The sequence below is a fragment of the Heterodontus francisci genome, chromosome 3 (genome assembly GCF_036365525.1).
Source record: "Heterodontus francisci isolate sHetFra1 chromosome 3, sHetFra1.hap1, whole genome shotgun sequence".
Classification (NCBI taxonomy): domain Eukaryota; kingdom Metazoa; phylum Chordata; class Chondrichthyes; order Heterodontiformes; family Heterodontidae; genus Heterodontus; species Heterodontus francisci.
In genome coordinates this window covers 160,820,305-160,844,271 of record NC_090373.1, presented here as the reverse complement: position 1 = coordinate 160,844,271, position 23,967 = coordinate 160,820,305, and the positions used below count along the sequence as shown (strand labels likewise).

Below are 23,967 nucleotides of genomic sequence, written 5' to 3'. Positions count from 1 at the left end.
AACTCTAGGAACTTGATCAGAGATATTAGATTTCCTATTAGGAAAACCTGCTGGACTCAGCCTTCATTTTAAAAATTAGCTTAAACTTAATTGTTTACTTTGTTACAACCGAGGTGGGAGGAGTCTTTTCTCGTTCCAGTTCTCCACAGGTCACAACATATTTAAATTTAGGGCGGCACAGTGGCGCAGTGGTGAGCACCGCAGTTTCACAGCTCCAGCGACCCGGGTTCAATTCTAGGTACTGCCTGTGCGGAGTTTGCAAGTTCTCCCTGTGACCGCGTGGGTTTTCGCCGGGTGCTCCAGTTTCCTCCCACAGCCAAAGACTTGCAGGTTGATAGGTAAATTGGCCATTATAAATTGCCCCTAGTATAGGTAGGTGGTAGGGGGATATAGGGGATGTGGTAGGAATATGGGATTAATGTAGGATTAGTATAAATGGGTGGTTGATGGTCGGCACAGACTCGGTGGGCCGAAGGGCCTGTTTCAGTGCTATATCTCTAAATAAAAAAAATAAATGTTTACCCAGTTACCGATGTGATCAATCATATATTCTACTCTTTATCCCAGAATAAAACACACCAACCAGGTATCTTTAATAAACAACAAAATTATCAGTTTATTATCAAACAAGACTTATCCAGTAATGAAGCAAAGCATTAACACAGATTGAAATATAAAAGTTCCCTTTTAAAATCTCCCCCTCCCATCACATAGAGACACACACACACACACACACACACATAGAAAAAAGACAAAAATTCTCTCTGCAGAGGTTGGTTACAAAAAAAGAATACTTTGGCCAAATACTTGCTAATTCATAAGAAAAAAAGAGAAGGTATAGAAGCAAGTCAGGTGTCCCTTTTGGTCTGGCGTCCGGGTATACGGAGACGGGTCATTGGGACCCCCTCTAAAGCAGTTCCTTTCAAGCGGCGTTGAGAATTACTTTGGCAGGTTTTGCCAGCTTCTTGGGAGGGATGCAGCACGAGGGATTTTAGCTCTCCCACACTGGATCTTTGCAGGATTTCTTCAGAGGTACAAAGAGATGATATGGGTGTTTTTTCCATGGCAAGTTGATCTCCAACTGTCTGCAAAAGAGTTCACACCCCAACAGAAAGTCAACCTCTTGACCTCCATAAACCTTGACATGTGGCTTTTCTGTAAAAATCTTCCCCAGGTCACCAAGGTTTCTGTTGGCTACTGAGCACCTGATTTCCAGCAAAGGTTGTTTGCAAACAACATGTTCTTTCAGTGAACTGTCAACAACAAAGCAAAGTCCAGCATTTATGAAATCTTCAGCCTTCCAATGAATCCATCTCCACAATTTAAATGAGTCCTCAAAAAAAAACTTTAAAAATATAGAAGCATCTTCATAACAACTTGAACTGAAAAACCTACCTTTCTCAGTCAGAGGTTGGAAAATCACTTGGTACCAACTAAGCACATGGGTTTTATTCCCTAATGTGACCCTCTTTTTTTGTTCTTTCCAGACTGTTTTAAACCTTAGTTGCTTTTCTTGCAGAGCAGTCAAACTAAGTTAGGAACCAGATTAACAGGGGAGCGGGAAGAAGAGAAAGAGGGGAGAACAAAGAACTGCACATATGCAAGCACTATGCTTGTGTTTTTATATTTTTTTTTCCTTCACAAGCAACTGAAGTAGAGGAAAATATTGCAGGGGTTTAAGTGAGCAATGATTCAGGATCTACTCCCTTTGAGTACCATTTATTTATACTATATGCTGGTTCTGAAAAGGTAAAGAGGAAAAAAGACTAGAAAGATTTAAATATAACACACAGAACAAAATTTAGAAGCCTATTATCGCAGATGCAAGACATCACTGCAAGGGTTCCTCAAGGAATGGTCCTTAGCTCTTTGTATACATCTATTATTCCTTGAATTCCCGAGAAGATTGCGGAGTAAAGGAGTAATCTCATTGGGATGTTTAAAATGTTAAAAGAATTCAATAGGGTAATATACAGAAACTATTTCCTCTGGTGGGAAAATCAAAAATGAGGGAACATATCTTAAAATTAGAGTTAAGCCAGTCTGGAGAGAAATCAGGAAACACTTTTTGCACAAAGAGTAGGAGACATCTGGAATTTTCTCTTTCCGAAAAGGCTATGAATGCTGGGACAATTGGAGTTTTCAAGACAGATCAATAGATTTTTGTTAGGGATATGGAGCCAAGGGAGTTAGGATACACGAGCTGCAATCTAGTTGAATTGCGGAGCAGGCTCGAAGGGTTGAATGACTATTCCTGTTCCTATGATTCATCAAATAATTTCCATCCGGCAAAGACATTGAGTGTGGCAGTTTAAGGACAATTCCAAAGTTTAGCTTTATTTCAACTCCTTTTGAAAATGAACGAGCCCATGGCAGCTTACAGCCGAACATCATCCAACACAGAGCAATTCATTTGACTGGTGCCCATACCACTGGACTCGATATCTACACCTTCCACCACTAGTGCACAGTGGCTGCAGGATGTAAGACCTAAAGAATGCACTGGCAGCAACTTACCAACTTTTGATTGCATTTCCCTGACCTGTGATCTATACTACTCAGAACAGCAGCTAAGTCATGGGAACACTATTACCTCTATGTCATACACCGCCCTGACGTGGACATAGATTCCGGTTCCTTTATGATTGCTGGGTCAATATCCTGGAATTCCTACCTAACACCATTGAAAGAACAGCACCAAAATTAGTACAGCAATCCAAGGTTAAAGCCCATCATCCTCAAGGCAATTTATGGATGGGTAATAAAGAGATCTTCCCAGCCTTTCCCACAGACAACAAATTTTTTTTTAAAATTAGAAATTAACTAAGAATCACTTCAATAACCATGCGATCAGATTATCTTTACTTTCATGCTCACTAACTTGACGGGAGTGCCAGCATTAGTGCAAAGAGGGAAGTTTTTGCTTTGTCCAACTTTTTAAAAAAAATTCTGATGCTGAGCCATTATTGAACATTTTCAGGTTGGAATTGTCACATTAATGGCATTGTCATATCACTAATCCAAACAGCTACATTCTCAATTTTTAGGCTATAATTCTTAGAATTACACAACCCCTCCTCAAATGCCTTGCAGAGATTAAAGGTGAATTGTCTTGACCTGGACAAGTACTAGCAAATGCCCAGGATTCTATCAGGTCACCTGTGGACAGTATCCTTTGTCCTCAAGACTTCAAAATTCATTAGCAAGTTTCTCGCCTACATTAAATTTAAATTGGACTCCTTCCACTGCCAGAATTGGAAGTGGCTTTGTTTGCACTTATGTAGTGCCCTACCAAATTCATAGTCAAATTCTACAAATTTCAGTCACCGTATTTTACAAATCGTGAATTTCAAGATTTCACGTATTTAAATCGTAAATTTCACAGTTTCACAACAAACTATGAAAATGGTCTATTTAAAACAAATGCCATGCTTGGAAGGAGCCATGATGAAATAAACAACGAACTGGAGAAATTATGAAATGAAAAAGTAAAACTGTGGCACTTGACTATCCAACAAAATGGAAGAGGTCAGATGATACATTCCTCCCCAATACCCCCCCCCCCCCCTCCAAAACAGTGGAAATGTACCCACTTGTCTGAAGATGAAACTCATTAACCTCATCTGAAATAGCTTTGGAGAGAACCCACTGAAATTGAAAGGAGCCTATTATATATTGATGCCTCTTATCTACAGGAATGAACCAACAGACTTTTTGCAGTGTGTCTCTGTGGCCAAGGTCAGCACAATGGGTGTGAAGAACACCACTTTATCAAAAATGGACTACAATCAGAGGTCATCATGCAACAATGGCTCCCATATACCTGGAGCATTGAATCCGTTTTGGTCAGGTGACCAGGATTCATTCCCCTGTGGTGACCAAAGTTGAGTGTTTTTAAATGTTAAAAGGTAGCCTTCGGGAGAGAAGGGGAAATCAGCCAAAGACGACACTGAAAGTCACATTCTGGCTAGAGTAGGAGAGAGAGAAAAAAATCAGTCCAGCTAAACAAGAAGTACTGCTGCTGATACTATCTTTCAACTTGCTGCAGAGAAATTAAAAAGGTGACTTTTTTTTTAAAAACTCCCCACCTGCAAAGGTAAACCTGGAATTTCCATTACTGTCTCTGGATTGAAATTTCAACAACTGGAAATCTACAACACCTCAGCAAGTTCAAAATTGCAAACATCCAGGTCTGCACCTTTGAATCTTCCTGGGAGGAATGTCCTTTCAACAGGTTTCTGTAAACCACAAACTCTTGCGCTATTTGGGACTTTAATTGTATCTTACCCTTTTCCTTCTCTCTGTGTATCCTTATCTATCCATGTGTGTGCGAAAGCATGAGTGGGTGAAGGTTGTGAACAACTCAAGTTTTGCCGTTTAAATAAAAATTTAACCCTCCTTTTTTAAGCCGAAGAGAAAACCTGTCACTATCTGGCAAACAAAAAACATTCAGGGATAAATACTATTCTTTTAAAAATTACTGACAGGTGGGAGGTAAAAATGGGAGTCATCCACACCATTTCCCCATCTGTTCGTAACAATAAGAAAAGACAAAGGAGGTTTCTGGTTTCAAATGGCATTTATTGGAAACTCAAAAACTGTTGTAAAAAACTGACTATGGACAGGTCACATTCTTTACTCACTGAAGTCAGTGGTTGAATGTGAGCTTGGAGCAACCTGCAATTGTCTCTTTCTTCAGTCCCTGTCTCTACGTTGTGGACACCTGTCCGTGTTTAAATACAGCTCTCTCCTCTTCTAGAGCTTGTTGGAATTGCCAGGCAGCTTTGTGCAGCCTTGCAACGTGGAGGAATTCTGCAGTCGAGTTCCATAACTGCAGCACAAAGTACAATCTGCTTTTTTTTTCATTCGTTCATGGGTTGTGGATGTCGCTGGCTAGGCCAGTATTTATTTTGCAATCTTCAGTATACAGTTGTCAAAGCCAGGAGTCGCATCAAACGAGTTTAAATCCATCAACAGGTGCATTTGTGCAGGGTCAAAGAGCCGCATAGCTTTCAGGAACGCCACAGAAGGTTGCTGAAAGCACAAAACTGCTTTTTCTTCAGCATTGACTCTTCCCTGTAGCATGTTTGAGCTTCTTCACTATGCAAGAAAACACCTATTGAGCACAGGCATTTAATATAACATCAGTGTGTTGCTCATTTGATTGTGCTTCAGCCCAGAACAGTACATCCATTACTTTATCATAAGCTTTACGGATTGTGACATGTCAAGATTCAAACCGTGATTAAATCCATCAGTCATGTAGCATTCTTGGCAACAAACAACCTCTTCATTAAGCTGAGCATTGTTTGGAAGGGTTAGAAGGTCTGTAAAAAAAACCCTTTGTTTACAGTGCAGTGTGAGTCAGAGTAGCATTTCAGGTGAGCTGCATGATACTGTACTGCCCAAAACCAAGAATTCCAGCATGTAATTACTGGCTCTGGAGGAAGGCTGATGCTTTGTTCCCCAATTTCAGCCGCATTTGCAATGCGCTGCCTGCATCAAAGCTTGCAGCTAGGGTAATGTTTGAAGATCTTTTTAATGTAGCTGACCAGTTTGTCAATTTTACCAAACTCTCTTTTCCACAGCTCCCTGACAAAATAAATTATGGCCAGATTTTAACACCCACCCCCGAACGGTGTAAAATCAAGTATGATTCAAGGGGTGCCATTCCCATCACCTACCCACCCTCACTATTTTACCAGTGCGAGGAAGGGGCAAATGACCCACCTGCCCCAAGCCAATTGAGACCCTTAACTGGCCAATTAATTGCCACTTAAAGGCCTCCTCCCACCGCTGCTGGTATATTTCCAGCAGCCGACAGCCATTTTGCCACCTGAAGAAGCCACCCAGTAATACCTGGCAGCCTCTTGTTGGCTGGGGGTACCCTCCTGATCGAACACACTGTGCTCCAAGCAGGGCCCCTAGCAGTATGGGCCACTCCCCTTAAAACTAACTCCCGCCCTACATTCCAAACCCTACATCTCTTGCTGGGGCCTAACTGATTGTGCCTGGTGAGCCCGACCCTTGCTCACCTGCTTTTGGCTGCTGTTTATGCTGGCCCCTCTCGCTGGGTGCAATTCCAGCAGTAGCCACTGCCACCACCCCGTGATGCTGCTCGGACTGCAGACCTGGCCAGCAGCTCTTGGAGGCGGGACTTGCTGCCTCAGAGAGGCAAAAGTCATGACTCAAGCCAAATAAGGACATGGGCCATGGAAAATTACAGCATAGCGTCCCAGCCTGGCAGAGGCAGGCTCGCTCTTTTTTGCTGGTGTGCGGGGTCACCACAGGGTAAAAGTCTGGCCTATGTATGTATTACATGGAATATGGACAGCATTAGGCATTACATCTTGGAGCACAGATTTGAAAGGTTATTATTTAAGTTGCACTGTCACTAGCCAGCGGAAAAGCCCCTGGGAAGGACAGCATTACCCCTGAAATAATCAAGAGTGCCAAGCCTGCTATACTCTCAGCACTACATGAACTGCTATGCCTGTGCTGGGACGAGGGAGCAGTACCCCAGGACATGCGCGATGCCAACATCATCACCCTCTATAAAAACAAAGGTGACCGCGGTGACTGCAACAACTACCGTGGAATCTCCCTGCTCAGCATAGTTGGGAAAGTCTTTGCTCGAGTCGCTCTGAACAGGCTCCAGAAGCTGGCCGAGCGCGTCTACCCTGAGGCACAGTGTGGCTTTCGTGCAGAGAGATCGACTATTGACATGCTGTTCTCCCTTCGTCAGATACAGGAGAAATGCCGTGAACAACAGATGCCCCTCTACATTGCTTTCATTGATCTCACCAAAGCCTTTGACCTCGTCAGCAGACGTGGTCTCTTCAGACTACTAGAAAAGATCGGATGTCCACCAAAGCTACTAAGTATCATCACCTCATTCCATGACAATATGAAAGGCACAATTCAACATGGTGGCTCCTCATCAGAGCCCTTTCCTATCCTGAGTGGTGTGAAACAGGGCTGTGTTCTCGCACCCACACTTTTTGGGATTTTCTTCTCCCTGCTGCTTTCACATGCGTTCAAATCCTCTGAAGAAGGAATTTTCCTCCACACAAGATCAGGGGGCAGGTTGTTCAACCTTGCCCGTCTAAGAGCGAAGTCCAAAGTACGGAAAGTCCTCATCAGAGAACTCCTCTTTGCTGACGATGCTGCTTTAACATCTCACACTGAAGAATGCCTGCAGAGTCTCATCGACAGGTTTGCGTCTGCCTGCAATGAATTTGGCATAACCATCAGCCTCAAGAAAACGAACATCATGGGGCAGGATGTCAGAAATGCTCCATCCATCAATATTGGCGACCACGCTCTGGAAGTGGTTCAAGAGTTCACCTACCTAGGCTCAACTATCACCAGTAACCTGTCTCTAGATGCAGAAATCAACAAGCGCATGGGTAAGGCTTCCACTGCTATGTTCAGACTGGCCAAGAGAGTGTGGGAAAATGGCGCACTGACACGGAACACAAAAGTCCGAGTGTATCAGGCCTGTGTCCTCAGTACCTTGCTCTACGGCAGCGAGGCCTGGACAACGTATGCCAGCCAAGAGCGACGTCTCAATTCATTCCATCTTCGCTGCCTTCGGAGAATACTTGGCATCAGGTGGCAGGACTATATCTCCAACACAGAAGTCCTTGAAGTGGCCAACATCCCCAGCTTATACACACTACTGAGTCAGCGGCGCTTGAGATGGCTTGGCCATGTGAGCCGCATGGAAGATGGCAGGATCCCCAAAGACACATTGTACAGCGAGCTCGCCACTGGTATCAGACCCACCGGCCGTCCATGTCTCCGTTATAAAGACGTCTGCAAACGCGACATGAAATCGTGTGACATTGATCACAAGTCGTGGGAGTCAGTTGCCAGCATTCGCCAGAGCTGGCGGGCAGCCATAAAGACAGGGCTAAATTGTGGCGAGTCGAAGAGACTTAGTAGTTGGCAGGAAAAAAGACAGAGGCGCAAGGGGAGAGCCAACTGTGCAACAGCCCCAACAAACAAATTTCTCTGCAGCACCTGTGGAAGAGCCTGTCACTCCAGAATTGGCCTTTATAGCCACTCCAGGCGCTGCTTCACAAACCACTGACCACCTCCAGGCGCGTATCCATTGTCTCTCGAGATAAGGAGGCCCAAAAGAAGAAAAAAGAAAGACTGTCACTAATGAAATGAGATACTTTATTGAAATCGACACTGTATTTTTAAAGAGTTTTTGATTAGCACTTGGGAAACATATAATTATCAGCTTCTAAGTGGACACAGTCTACAAGCACTGTTAGCTTTCCTGACTGATTTGTATGTACAAAAACATGCAGCACATAGTTGCCTTGCTCATCGGTGAACTCATCACAAATAACTGCAAAAGACACACATGCATTAATCTGAGACTTCATCTCACACTGTGAGAAAAAAACCTTTGGTAGGTAGACCTGTCACAGTTTATTTGCACTTGGCAAGCAACCACCATTTTGTACATTAAGTTGAATGAATACGCAGCATCTACAAGTGACCAACTGACGATTTTCTGAGCTGTCGCCTTCTTAAAGATGAAATTGTTGCTTGTTTTTGAGAGTGTTCGTTTTCCAGCAGTACAATGCCGGATGCTCTTTCTGCTGCAATGGCTTTCGGACTCTAGCGCTGAACTGTGCCTGCCGTGTGCAATCCAATGAAAACAGTGTAAAAGGTAATGTATTACTTATGGGGTACTTTAATCTGCATATAGATTGGGACAATCAAATTAGCAACTGTAATTTACAAGATGAATTTTTAGAATGTTTTCATGACAGTTTCTTGGAGCAACAGGTTATAGAACAGACTAGGGATAAAACTAACTTAGATCTCGTACTGTGTTTTGAAACAGGGTTAATTAGCAATGGCGTAGTAAAAGATCCACTGGCAAATAATCATCATCATAGTACCATTGAATTTCATGGCACATCTTAATAACAAACGAGAATCTTAAAATTAAACCAAGTACAAAGGTAGGAGGGGAGAACTGGCTAAGGTTAATTGGGTAAATAGACTGGAAGGTATGGTGGTAAATGAACAGTGGGAAATATGCAAAGAATCAACACAAAAGGTTCAACAAAAGTACATTCTGTTCAAAAACAAAAACTTGTCCAGAAAGGCCCATCCGTGGCTCACTCAGGAAGTTGAGTATTGTAACAAGAGGCTTACAATGCTGCAGAAAATAGTAGTAAGGCTAAGGATTGGGAGTGTTTTAGGAACCAGGAAAAGGGCCACCACAAAGTTGATAAAAAGGGAAAAAATAGAATGAGAGTAAACTAGCCAGCAATATAAAAACAGATTGCAAGAGATTTTATAAGTACATAAAAAGGAAGAGTAGCTAAAGTAGATGTTGGTGCCTTATAGGCAGAGAAGAAATCATCATCATGGGGAATGAGGAAATGGCAGAGGCGCTGAACAGATATTTTGTGTCTGTTTTCACAGTAGAAGACACTAATTCCATACCAGAAATAGACAGTAACCTAGGGTCTATTAAAAAAAATGAGGAAATTAAGAAAATTGATATCAGCAGAGAAAAAGCATTGGAAAAACTTGAGTGACTAAAATCTGGCAAGTCCCCAGGACTAGATGGCCTACATCCTCGGGTTCTAGAAGAGATAGCTAGCACATTCACTATCTCTGCAGCTATGATTTTCCAGAATGGCTTAGAGTCATGGAATGTTCCCGTCGGATTGGAAGTTGGCAAATGTTACACCGCTTTTCAAGAAAGGAGGTAGAGAGAAAAAGAGAGAACTACAGGCCAGTTAGCCAAACATTAATCGTCGGAAAGATGCTGGAAACTATTATTAAAAAAGTCTGAACATTGCACGTGGAAAAGCAAGGTATGATCAGAACAAGTCAGCATCTTTTTACTAAAAGGAAATCCTGTATAACAAATTTATTAGTTTTTTGAGGATGTAACTAGTAGGGTAGATAAAGGGGAACCAGACGATGTAGTATATCTTGATTTCCAAAAGGCATGTGATAAGGTGCCAAATAAAAGATTAATAAGCAAGATAAGGACTCGGTGTTGGGGTAATATATTAGCATGGATAGAGGATTGGTTAACAGCCAAGAAGCAGAGAGTAGGCGTAAATGGGGCATTTTCAAGTTGGCAGCCAGTGAATAGTGGGGTACCACAAGGATCAGTGCTGGGGCCTCAGCTTTTTACACTCTATATTAATGACGTGGATGAAGAGATGGAGAGTAATGTAAGCTGCTGATGATACAAAGCTCGGTGGAAAGGTTAGCTGTGGGGAGGACATAGAGATGCTGCAAAGAGATATAGACAGGTTAAGTGAGTGGGCAACAAGTTGGCAAATGGAGTATAATCTAAGGAAGTGTGAAATTGTTCACTTTGGTTGTAAAAATAGAAAAGCAGAACTTTTTTTAAAAAGATGTGAAAGGGATAGGTGTTGATGTTCAGAGGGACGTGGGGGTACTTGTACAAGGAATGCACAAAGTTAACATGCAGGTGCAGCAGGCTATTAGGAAAGCAAATGGCATGTTGGCCTTTATTGCAAGGGGACTGGAGTACAGGAATAAAGAAGTCTTACTAAGATTGTACAGGGCTTTGGTGAGACCACACCTGGAATACTACATGCAGTTCTGGTCTCTACATTTGAGGAGGATATACTTGCACTGGAGGCGGCACAGCGAAGATTTACTAAATTGGTCCCTGGGATGAGGGGGCTGACCGGTGATGAGAGACTGAGTAAATTGGGCCTATATTCTCTGGAGTTAAGAAGAATGAGAGGTGATCTAATTGAGAGATACAAGATTCTGAAAGGGCTTATAGGGTAGAAGCGGAGAGATTGTTTCCACTGGTTAGGGAATAGAATGCGGGAACAGTCTCAGAATAAGGGGCCCATCATTCAGGATTGAGACGAGGAGAAGTTACTACATTCAAAGTGTTGTGAATCTTTGGAATTCTCTACCCCAGAGGGCTGTGGATGCTCCATTGTTTAATACATTTAAGGCTGGGACAGATAAGATTTTTGGTCTCACAGGAAATGGCGGAGGAGGCTCGATGGGCCATATGGTCTACTTCTGCTCCTATTTCTTGTGTTCTTGTGCAAAACAGTATTCCACCATTGGCATGCAGAATTTGACTTCCAAATTCTTTCACTGCTGCAGTAATGGTTGTGGTAGTGTTTGATTTGCTCATTTTGACATTCTCATTTGTCTGCTAATGCTGGAGACTGCTTCTCTCAACTGCACCAGGAGCCTTCCCTCATCTACCAATCAGCAAGTTGAGCCTTGTGTCAATGAATAAAGTACAAAACGTTCACAAAGTGATCAATTTCAGAGGACCGGAGATTTCACAGACCACGGAGCATTTTTCATGGCCATCAATTTGATAGGACCATTTGAAACCGTATTATTCAGTTTCTGCCTTTGTACACAAGCAGTGTTGACACTAGGATCTTAAAGTTGTCTCAAATGGATGATCCTTATTTGCTAATCACGTACCTGAGGTCTTCATAGCAGAAGTAACAGCTTCTCAGTAATGCTGAGTGATATTCCTCCATGGGTTAGGCAAATGGTTGATCAATAGGGATAATGGTACTTCATAACCTACAATAATGTGCGCGCCTGCTGTAGGAGTCCTTAAATCTTTACTGTTTCACAACCCAACACTAAAGACTCCTTTTTGGAATCCATGAGAGATTCAAATATGAAACTGTTAAATGGTGAAAATGATTTAGGGCTGGTATTAGGAATATACATCCACTATTTCTTAAGTATTGATGGCATACATTTCAAAGGAGTTAAAGAATTTATTAGAAAGCAAGTTAAAGCCAATTCTCAGGACCCATAAAAGGAGTGAAAAATGTCAGTTAGGTTAGTGCAACTTTGGAACAATTTTTAATTACATACATGAGCTGGGATTTCCTCATAACCCAGGGAATGTTTTATATTTTTATTTGGAGTGAGGCTTTACATTTCCCATCTTTTAAATGATGAATGCTTTGTAAAAGTAGGTCCTATAAGTCAGTTAAGATTATGTTTTTACAGGGCTAGACACTAAGAATAGAGGCTTTTCCATCCTCCCCCAACCCCTCTCCAATCCATTATAATAATAATGTGTTAGGATATTGAATTTGTATAGGAAACTGTTTAGGGCAATTCTGGGTACCCCACTGCAAAAAGATTAGAACCACTAAAAGGGCATAGCAAAAATTCACTAGAATCCTAGAAATCAGGTTATTGTTATTAAGTTCTTGAAAAATTGGAATTTTCCTCCACTGGAAGAGAAGAGAGGAGGTCGAAAAGGTTAAGATTATGCAGGTAAACAGTGAATGATCGTTTCCACAAGTGGGCAGATTCTGTAATAAAGTGGCACAGACTGAAACATAGGGAAAATGGAGAAAGGCAGAAGAATTTTTCACACAATGTTATTAGAATATGGACAGCATTACCACAAGTGAACACTGAGGCAGAGACCATCATTTAAAATAAACTGAATTAAGTATCTGAAGAACATAAAAGGATATACAGTTCAGGTAGAAAAATGGAATGAAGGTAGATATCTCCAGTTGAACAGCTAGCACATTAAAATGGTAACCTGCTGTGCCATAATTCTTAGGTTATTCTAAATGACAGATTATATGAACAGAATTTACATATGAAAAATACTAAATTAATTTCAATAGTGTTATCAAGCTTTATTTTACATGCGCACTCTTCTTCTAGAGCACAGATTAATGAAATACACAAGGTAATACATACCAATAATTTATGCAATAAAAACCTGCAGTTCAAGAGAACCATCCTTTTCCTGTCAAAACTATCAAATTTACAGTGTGTGGGGGGAGAGAGCAGGTGGTAGAAGGTAGTATATTCATCTCATTATACAATATACCTTTTAATAAAGTGGTTTCATGCATCCCAAAGTATGCATTTCAAAAACAAAATGTAGCATATTCACAGCTCAGTTTTAACCAATGCTAAACACCACAAATTCTGAATGACGGGTACAAGCTGAATTAAACTACGGACAGACATAATTATAAAATGTTACATGGCCCATTTCAGAAAATTGAACTCTGGCAGTTTCCTGGGTGATATATCAAACCAAATACATTTAACTGAGAGGCAGTTGGTAGGTGATATTAGTTATATGTTACCGTGAGCTAAAGCAGTAACCTGGCCACAAAATCTGGCCATGCACACAGTGCATAATAAAATTTAGTTAACTGGCTATATATGTATGTCTTCTGATTTTTAAAAAGGTCAGTAGATTAGTGTTAAGTATATTTAAAATTAAGCCAATTTTGAAAGCTTAGAAAGTGAAAGTATTTTTATTTTGCACCATAAACTGGCCCGTCACTTCTCTGTTTATACTGAAAACAGAGGCTGGGTGAATGTGCATTTACTGTGGATCCCTGCAGTACCTTCTCTCCAATTCCTGAGATGCTAGCCTGAGACTTGCCAAACATTCTGACCTCGATGATAGATTCAGTTTTATTAAGATTCCAAACAGACTACAGCAGTAGCATGAGCATTTTAATTGCTATTCTACCATGCAGTTTTAAGAAAATTAATGTGTGTAGAACTGTCTCTCAGAATACTTGGTTTGGAAGTCACTTAAATATGACAACTTTAGTAAAAAAGTTAAACAAAAATGGCAAGAATGAATATACTACCTTAAACCTCATTTACATTTGATGAAAATAATGTAATTGTCATAACTGATATGCTATTGTTCTACAAATAGAATAGCAAATTGCATGATGAAAAGACAAGAATCCATTTATACGAGACAGGTAAGTTATACAACAATATTCCATCACATTTTGTTTCACTGCTAGCTCTCCAGGGGCACTAATATCAATCAGTGTGACTGCCTGGAACTTCATGCAATGAACGGAGACAAACTAATTTACTTACTAAACAGTCATGCGTAATGATTTGTCTCTGCCCATAATAAAATATAAATGTGCATTACCCTATTGTATAAAGATGAAATCTTACACATTAGTTTGAAGAAATATGCATAAACTGGTGCAATCTGAGCTGCTCTGTATATAGAAACTGTTCAAAAAGGTGATCAAGGGTACACACAATAAAACTTTCAATAAATGTACAAATGTCATACAGAAATGCAGTATGCAAAACAATTTACTGTAAGTGTAAATGTATTTACAGAAAGTAGATCACATTAAAGTCAACCAATGCTGATTCTGTTCAGAAGGGAGGCAGTTTGTTACCTAGTGATATGACTTGCCCTTGTATCAAATCTCTCTACTCAAAGAATGGATAAGAAAAAGGATTTAAAAAATTGTTTAAAAAAGACACATCCTGGAAAGTTTTCTACAATGATGATGGATGTGTATTTTAGGTCATATTTTCCAATCTTGTGAATACATTTAGATCTCAATTCATGCAGCAAAAATTACTTCAAATGAGAAAATTATTTTGGCTGTTTTCTCTAAACACGATAATCTGTAAACATATGAATGCCTCTACTCTTTCTTCCCAACAATCTAACTCTCTCAAGATAAAGATTGTTCACAAGATTGGTCTGTAAAGCCAAACAAAATTTTACAGGCATATTATTCCCAAATTAGATGCAATGCTGACAGACTAATACTCTTTACCATTTCCCCCCACCACTATACTGGGCACCTTGACATTATAAAAGACCAAACAAAGTTGGGCCATAAATTGGAAGGGTTCATTCAAACTCACGCTTCAACTTCTGTTAATAAGCACATGCAGTTTCAAATTACTTAAAATGCCAGTTAATCAATCACATATTAGCAGATTAAAAAGGATAAAAACCTTTATCTGTGTAATAAGTCTTCTGGCATTCTGACAATGCCAATTTTTCTTGCTTCATTTCTGTCAGTATATATGCGCATTTCCTCATCAATATTCATGCCTTTGATGGCACTGTTCATCAGTCACATTCCATCAACACTTCAGTGATAGCTATACAATGCAGGCCGTGGCCATATACCGATATCAGACATAAAATACTAAAACTTAAAATATGCACCCACCCGTATCAACCAACAATTTATATAGGGCTAAATATAATAGGACACAGGGGAAACTATACCGCTTAAACAATGGGATTTCATTTTTAGACACACTTCAGGATTTATTTTAAATGCAGATCGCATTCTTCTGTTTAACGTCTTTCACGTTGGTTAAGATGTAATTCCAAGAACTGTCCCCATTGCAGATGAAATGTCAGATTTACAGCTGTCGAATAAACTTAATATAATCCAATTCAGGTTATCTTGACAGCAGATTTGGCAAAGGTCTTCAATTCACTAACCTAGAGAAGGGGTAGTTGGGGTGGGGGGGGGGGGGGGGGGGGGGGTTGTGGAGAAAAGGAGAATGACAACAAAAATTCATCTTTATTTCTTCTTCCTCTCCAAAATTTCATTTGTACCCACCCTTTAGATTATGCAGCACGAGTTCGCCAATGCCAATATGGCAAGTAATTTTTGGAATGATCAGAGACCTTTCAGACAAGTCACAACAAACATCCAAAACTTCCTTTTTACTGCTGTAAGGGAATCAGTGTTCTTGTTATCGAAACAAACCTATTTAGATGTTGCTGCCAAAAGAATACAAATACTATCCAAGCTCAACCACAAAACTAGTCTATAGCTTCATTTACATAGGGTACATTACTTGTAACCAAAGTATTCTCGTTTTTGGAGTGTGCAGGTGATTTAAAGCGCATGGCCCCTTTAAACGTTTCTGTGCAGTAACTTAAAGGGGCAGAGTTGCCCATGGCCTGCACAGGGACTTTTCGTTGTATGGTCCACTGGGAACACTGGTTACAACAACTTGGCTCAGTGGCGGCATTCTCGGCTGAGTCAGAAAGCTGTGGGTTCAAGACTCACTCCAGAGACTTGAGCACAAATACAGACCGACACTTCAGTATAGTACTTCGGGAATTCTGAGGCATGCGTCATTTCTTGGATGAGATATTAGACCAAGTCCTCATTTACCCTCTCAGATGGATGTAAAGATCCCATGGCACTATTCGAAGATGAGTGGAGGAGTTCTCCCTGGTCTCCTGGCCAATATTTATCACTCACTCAACATCACAAACAGATTATAGTCATGTTTATGGGACCGTGCTGTTAATTGGCTGCCATGTTTCCTACATTACAACTGTGATTATACTTCAATAGTATTTCATGACTGTAAGGCACTTCAGAGGTAGTGAAAGGACTATAAATACAATTCTTTCTACTCCTATATCTAAAGGCAAATGTGATGGAGTACAATGTCCCAATACATTTATTGATACAACATTTGGATTACGAAACAAAACTTTAAAATAATGTTGCTTTCAGACTTGTGTCTTGACTGAGCTAGCCTTAGGATTTTGGAGGTCCCAGAAAGGTTATCTAGGAAGTTCGCTGTCCACCCTATTATACAGTAACATATTAAAAAAAAAAACTTATTTTCATAAATGAAATACATTTCAATGATGCAGAGCCTTTTATATAGAAGACCATAAAAGCACAAAAAGACTTGCATTTATATCGTGCTTTTCACAACCACCGGACATCCCAAAGCACTTTACAGCCAATGAAGTACTTTTGAACTGTAGTCGCCGTGGTGATAAAATAAACGGAATCTTAAATATTACTATAATATAAATTAACTAGAAATTAATCTTTAAATAACCAATATTCCAAGCAATTATTTTAGGTTAGACTGTAGGAGCATTCTTAGTCACAAATCAGAACTGCTAACAATGTAGCAAAAACATGCTTAGTAAATCGACTGACTGTGCAAATACATGATCAGTGAATAAACTTGGGAAAACTAACTCCAAACCACCAAGGTGCTAATCACACCATTAGCAAAGAAACACACCATATCGTTGTACAATACCATTATCCCAGAAAGATTTGGCTCGTAAAATATCTTTAACTCTCCACTTTTAGCATAGCATATTTAGATATTTGATGGTAAACCCTGATTGACCATCAGCGCAATACACACTGTTCAATAATGTTAGGATGAGGATTACAGCATTTACTGTCCAGGAGTCCCTCGCAGCCAAAGCTGACCATGGCTTGCCACCTCAAATGAAACGTATGTATCAACTAGAAAAAAGTGCAATTTTAGATGCCTGTGCACTCAATGTTAAGTGACTACATCAATGTAAATCTCATGTTTCTGTCACTACCACTTTGACAAGTGAACCTGTTTGAAGTGTTATGTAACTGTTTCCATGTTTTAATATATTTTTGAGGACTTGTATGTAAAAGTCTGTGGAAATCAGAAGCTGCAGGACTTTGGTCTTTTTTAAAAAAGGTCACTGGAAGGACTTTGGGACATGGTTTAAAAACTCACATGCCATCAGCTAAGTAAACAGAAGCCTTGGTGACTAGGAATTTACAGAGAAGTGACGTCAAGATTTATGGTGGTCAAGAGTTGGTTTCATTTTGGATTGTTTTGAATCAGTTGGGGGTCAGCCTGCTAAGAGATATTATCTTTTAACTTTTTTGGTTAACCACAGATGGTGAGTCCTTCCCTTGGAATTTTTCTTTGTTGGAATGTAGCTATTGTTACGACCGATCGCTCCTGCCAAAGCCCCAATCAAAATATATGATTCTGATTGTGGTGGGACCAACGCACTGTTAATTCAATCCTGTCGTTCCACAGATCGGCTAACATATCATTTAAAAACTTTCCAAATTAAAGACCCACCATATTGTACCATCTATTAACCCCCGAATGAGGCTAACCAAACCAGGTGTCTTTAAATCAACAAATTAACTCTTTAATTAAACGAACTAAATGCTTAAACACTACGAACATTTTAAAATAGAAAAAATTAGAGTCCTTGCAAATTTACAGTCCAATGTTGTTCGGATTCCAGCAAATTTCAATTAACGACTTGCAAACACTTTCAACAGAATCAATCTGACTTTAGAGTTTTTGAGGGATAAAAGATTGTCACAGTCTAACCCTTTCTTCAATTTAAATTACCAGAGATCTGTATCTTGGCTTGACTTTTTAGAATTTCGAGAGATAATAATTAAACAAACAAAAATCTTATTTCCTTCTGTTTAAATGGCTGACAGCTCTTTTTCAGTGCTGACACCACAGCTGTCTGTCTGTTAGGGCAAACTGTCTTCAACTCCCAGTTCAAACTGAATTGTAACAAATGTATCGCATCAGGCTCACTCCCAGTGGCTGTTTCCATGGTATCGAGAATGCACCCTTTGAATCGCAGTCTCCAAACGGTTTCTAAGGTAACGAAAATGCACCTTCCTATAACTCCTAAGGCTTGCCGGCTCTTAAAGTAATACTGATCCCTTGCAAGCCTTAAAGGCAAACCGCATATTCAGAAAGAAAACTACAGGACCATGACACTATTCAGTGTATTCTGAAATATCCCCACAAATGTCTGCCACTGCATCTCTATTGACCTATCCCTTAACCTATTTTGCCAGTTCACTTTTGCTAGTTTTGCTTTCATGCCCTCATAACTGCCCTTATTTATGTCTAAAATACTAGTTGGAAACCCACTCCTCTCTCTCTGACGGAATGTAAAATTCGAAGCATGTGATGACTGCTGCCTAGGGGTGCCTTCACTATGAAGTCATTAATTAATCCTATCTCACTGCACAATACCAGGTCTAGTATAGTCTGCTGTCTGGTAGTCTCCAGAACGTGCTGTTCTAAGAAACGATCCCGAAAACATTCTATGAACTCTTCATCTAGGCTACCTTTGCCCATTTGATTTTTCCAATCTATATGTAGATTAAAATCCCCCATGATTATCACTGTACCTTTCTGACAAGCACTCATCATGTCTTCCTTTATACCTGTCCTACCATGTGGTTACTGTTGGGCCTGTACACCACTCCCACAAGTGACTTCTTGCCTTTATCATTTCTCATCTCGACCCAAGCCGCTTCGACATCCTGGTTTCCTGAATGCTATGTACATTCAGATACAGAGTGTTTAGTTTTGTCCTTTTATTATTTTTGTAACCTCTAGACTTGCCTGCTGATTTACTCTTAGATTTGTAATCACTGTCCCTTCTTGTCACGGACTGTTTATCTTTTCCCATATTAATACCTTTCTCTCTCTTGTCTCTACTCTTTGAGTTACCACATCTTACCAAATTTCATCCCTTGCCCCCACTCTTTAGTTTAAAACCCTCTCTACTTCTCTAGTTATGCAGCTCGCTAGAACACCTGTCCTAGCACGGTTCAGGTGTAAACCATCCCAATGGTACAACCCCCACTTTTCCCAGTACTGGTACCAGTGCCCCACGAACCAGAACCTACTTCTACCACACCAGTCTTTGAGCCACACATTGATTTCTCTAATGTTATATGTCCTACTCCACTTTGCAGGTGGCTCAGGTAATAATCCAGAGATTACTACCTGTGACATTCTGCTTCTTAATTTGGTGCTTAGCTCCTCATATTGACTATGCAGAACCTCCTTCCTTGTCCTGCCTATGTCACTGTACCTACATGGACCATGACGACTGGATCCTCCCACTCCCACATTAAGTTCCTCTCCAGCCTTGAGCACTCGTCCCAAACCCTGGCACCAGGTAGGCGACACAGCCTTCTGGACTCTTGCTCTTTGCTGCAGAGAACAATGTCAATCCTCCTCACTATACTGTCCCCTACTACCACTACTTTCTTTTTTGCTCCCCACACTTGAACAGCTTCCTGTACATGGTGCCATAGTCAGTCTGCTCATCCATACTACAGCCCTCGCTCTTGTCCATACAAGCTGCAAGAACCATGCTTTTGTTGCAGCAGCTTTTTCTGAAGCAGCGATAGTGCGAGCGAGGTGTCAGCTGGGAAGGTGAGTTTCAGTTTAAAATAACTTACCTTTTGTTTCGGCGGACAAGGGGACTGCTGGGTAAGTAAACCTATATATTCGGGCAGTGGCTAAACCCGAAACACTACACGTGTAGTTTCTCCCACCCATCCTCTTCCTCTAACCAAAAAAAAAGGACTCTTGTGTGGAGGGTTTGGTAAGGTAAGGTTTTCCTTTTTTTTTAAATCTCTGTTGTTAATTTAGTGCGGAAGGGATGGAAGCTAGGGCAGTTGCATGCTCCTCTTGCAGGATGTGGGAGGTGAGGGTCACCACTGCTGACTTCACCTGTGAGAGGTGCACCCAACTCCAGCTCCTCGCAGACCGCGTTAGGGAACTGGATGAACTTTGGATCATTCAGGATGCTGAGTGGGTGATAGCGAGCAGTTATAGGGAAGTAGTGACACCCAAGTTACAGGATAAAGGTAGCTGGGTGACCCTCAGGGGAGGGAAAGGGAATAGGCGCACAGTGCAGGGATCCCCTGTGGCCGTTCCCCTCAATAATACGTATACCGTCTTGGATACGGTTGGGGGGAGGGGGAGGGGGTGGTGGGGGAAAGACGACCTACCAGAGGAAAGCCACAGTGGCCAGGTCTCTGGCACTGAGCCTGGCTCAGTGGCTCAGAATGGAAGGGGGGAGAATAGGAGAGCGATAGTGATAGGAGATTCAATGGTTAGAGGAACAGACAGGAGATTCTGTGGTCGCGAACGAGACTCCCGGATGGTATGTTGCCTCCCGGGTGCCAGGGTCAGGGATGTCTCGGATCGAGTCCACAGGATTCTTAAGGGGGAGGGGGAGCAGCCAGAGGTCATGGTACATATCGGTACCAATGACATAGCTAGGAAAAGGGATGAGGACCTGAAAAGCAAATGTAGGGAGTTAGGTTAGAAGCTGAAAGGCAGGACGAGAAGAGTAGTAATCTCAGGATTGTTACCGGTGCCACGTGCTAGTGAGGCTAGAAACAGGGAGCAAGTGCAGCTGAACACGTGGCTACAGAACTAGTGTAGGAGGGAGGGATTCAGATATGTGGATCATTGGGATACCTTCTGGGGAAGGTGGGACCTGTACAAGAAGGACGGGTTGCAACTGAACTGGAGGGCCACCAATATCCTGGGCGGGAGGTTTGCTAGAGCTCTTCAGGAGGGTTTAAACTAGTTTGGCAGGGGGATGGGAACCGGAGCCACAGATCAGTGGATGGGGTAGCTGTTGAACAGGCAGATACCGAATGCAGAGAGTCTTTGAGGAAGGTTAGACAGTTGACAGGGCAAAGTTGCAGCCAGTATGATGGGTTGAAGTGTGTCTATTTTAATGCAACAAGTGTCAGGAACAAGGGTGATGAACTTAGAGCATGGATCAGTACTTGGAGCTACGATGTTGTGGCTATTACGGAGACGTGGATATCAGGAATGGATGTTGGATGTTCCGGGGTTGAGATGTTTCAAAAGGAATAGGGAGGGAGGTAAAAGAGGTGGGGGAGTGGCATTGCTAATCAGGGACAGTATCACAGCTGCAGAAAGGGAGGTCGTCGAGGAGGGTTTGTCTACTGAGTCATTATGGGTGGAAGTCAGAAACAGGAAAGGAGCAGTCACTTTGTTGTGAGTTTTCTATAGACCCCCCAATAGCAACAGAGACATGGAGGAACAGATTGGGAGGCAGATTTTGGAAAGGTGCAGAAGTAACAGGGTTGTTGTCATGGGTGACTTCAACTTCCCTAATATTGATTGGAACCTCCTTAGTGCAAATAGTTTGGATGGAGCAGTTTTTGTCAGGCGTGTCCAGGAAAGTTTCCTGACTCAATATGTAGATAGGCCGACTAGAGGGGAGACTATGTTGGACTTGGTGCTTGGCAACGAACCAGGCCAGGTGGCAGATCTCTCGGTGGGAGAGCGTTTCGGTGACAGTGATCACAACTCCCTGACCTTTACTATAGTCATGGAGAGGGACAGGAGCAGACGGGATGGGAAAATATTTAATTGGGGGAAGGGGAATTACAATGCTATTAGGCAGGAACTGGGGAGCATAAATTGGGAACAGATGTTCTCAGGGAAATGCACGACAGAAATGTGGAGGTTGTTTAGGGAGCACTTGCTGCAACTGCTCGATAGGTTTGTCCCGATGAGGCAGGGAAGGGTTGGTAGGGTGAAGGAACCTTGGATGACAAGAGATGTGGAACAGCTAGTCAAGAGGAAGAAGGAAGCTTACTTAAGGTTGAGGAAGCAAGGATCAGACAGGACTCCAGAGGGTTGCAAGGTAGCCAGGAAGGAACTGAAGAATGGACTTAGGAGAGCTAGAAGGGGACATGAAAAAGTCTTGGTGGGTAGGATTAAGGAAACTCCCAAGGCGTTCTACACTTATGTGAGGAACAAGAGGATGGCCAGAGTGAGGGTAGGGCTGATCAGGGATAGTGGAGGGAACTTGTACCTGGAGTCGGAGGAGGTCCTAAATGAATACTTTGCTTCAGTATTCACTAGAGAGGGGGACCTGGTCGTTTGTGAGAACAGCGTGGAACAGGCTGATATGCTCCAACAGGTTGAGGTTAAGAGGGAGGATGTGCTGGAAATTTTGAATGATATGAGGACAGATAAGATATACCCAAGGATATTACGGGAAGCGAGGGAAGAGATTGCTGCGCCTTTGGCGATGATCTTTGCGTCTTCACTGTCCACTGAGTAGTACCGGATGATTGGAGGGTGGCAAATGTTGTTTCCTTGTTAAAGAAAGGGAATAGGGATAACCATGGGAATTATGGACCAGTCAGTCTTACGTCGGTAGTGGGCAAATTATTGGAGAGGATTCTGAGAGACAGGATTTATAATTATTTGGAAAAGCATGGTTTGATTAGAGACAGTCAGCATGGCTTTGTGAGGGGCAGGTCATGCCTCACAAGCCTTATTAAATTCTTTGAAGATGTGACAAAACACATTGATGAAGGAAGAGCAGTGGATGTGGTGTATATGGATTTTAGCAAGGCGTTTGATAAGGTTCCCCATGGTAGGCTCATTCAGAAAGTAAGGAGGCATGGGATTCAGGGAAAGTTGGCTGTCTGGATACAAAATTGGCTGGCCCATAGAAGTCAGAGAGTGGTAGTAGATGGAAAGTATTCAGCATGGAGCTCGGTGACCAGTGGTGTTCCACAAGGATCTGTTCTGGGACCTCTGCTCTTTGTGATATTTATAAATGACTTGGATGAGGAAGTGGAAGGCTGGGTTGGCAAGTTTGCCGATGACACGAAGGTTGCTGGAGTTGTGGATAGTGTGGAAGGCTGTTGTAGGTTGCAACGAGACATTGACAGGATGCAGAGCTGGGCTGAGAAGCCCAGCTGGAAAAGTGTGAAGTGATTCATTTTGGAAGGTCGAATTTGAATGCGGAATACAGGCTTAAAGACAGGATTCTTGGTAGTGTGGAGGAACAGAGGGATCTTGGGGTCCATGTCCAAAGATCGCTAAAAGTTGCCACCCAAGTTGATAGGGTTGTTAAGAAGGCGTATGGTGTGTTGGCTTTCATTAACAGGGATTGAGTTTAAGAGCCGCAAGGTTATGCTGCAGCTCTATAAGGCCCTGGTTCGACCACACTTGGAATATTGTGTTCAGTTCTGGTCGCCTCATTATCGGAAGGATGTGGAAGCTTTAGAGAGGGTGCGGAGGAGATTTACCAGGATGCTGCCTGGACTGGAGGGCATGTCCTACGAAGAAAGATTGAAGGAGCTAGGGCTTTTCTCATTGGAGCGAAGAAGGATGAGAGGTGACTTGATAGAGGGGTACAAGATGATGAGAGGCATAGATAGAGTGGATAGTCAGAGACTTTTTCCCAGGGTGGAAAGGGCTATCACCAGGGGGAATAGTTTTAAGGTGATTGGAGGAAGGTTTCGGGGAGATGTCAGAGGTAGGTTCTTTACACAGAGAGTGGTGGGTGCGTTGAATGTGCTGCCAGTGGTGGTAGTAGAAGCAGATACATTAGGGGCATTTAAGCGATTCTTGGATAGGTACATGGACGATAGTAGAAGGAAGGGTAGGTAGTTAGTTTGATCCTACAGTAGGTTAAAGGTTCGGCACAACATCGTGGGCTGAAGGGCCTGTACTGTGCTGTTCTATGTTCTCACTTGTTGCTTAATTGCAAGGGCT

The 23,967-nt window shown here is 41.9% G+C and overlaps 1 protein-coding gene across 9 annotated transcripts in view; it reads right to left on the bottom strand.

The window, feature by feature from the left end:
• The window catches only part of foxo3b (forkhead box O3b), a 233,628-nt gene that overhangs the window by 100,236 nt on the left and 109,425 nt on the right, over positions 1 to 23,967 (bottom strand). For 2 of the 9 annotated variants that reach the window (XM_068027175.1, XM_068027176.1), the window contains one exon: positions 12,660 to 15,301. The exons of 5 other annotated variants lie outside the window; for them this stretch is intronic. The gene's annotated coding sequence lies outside the window, so the exon portion shown is untranslated. Of the gene's footprint in view, positions 1 to 8,167; positions 8,655 to 11,484; positions 15,302 to 23,967 lie in introns of those variants that run through there. 2 more of the 9 variants (XR_010972739.1, XM_068027173.1) reach the window with 2 other exon arrangements.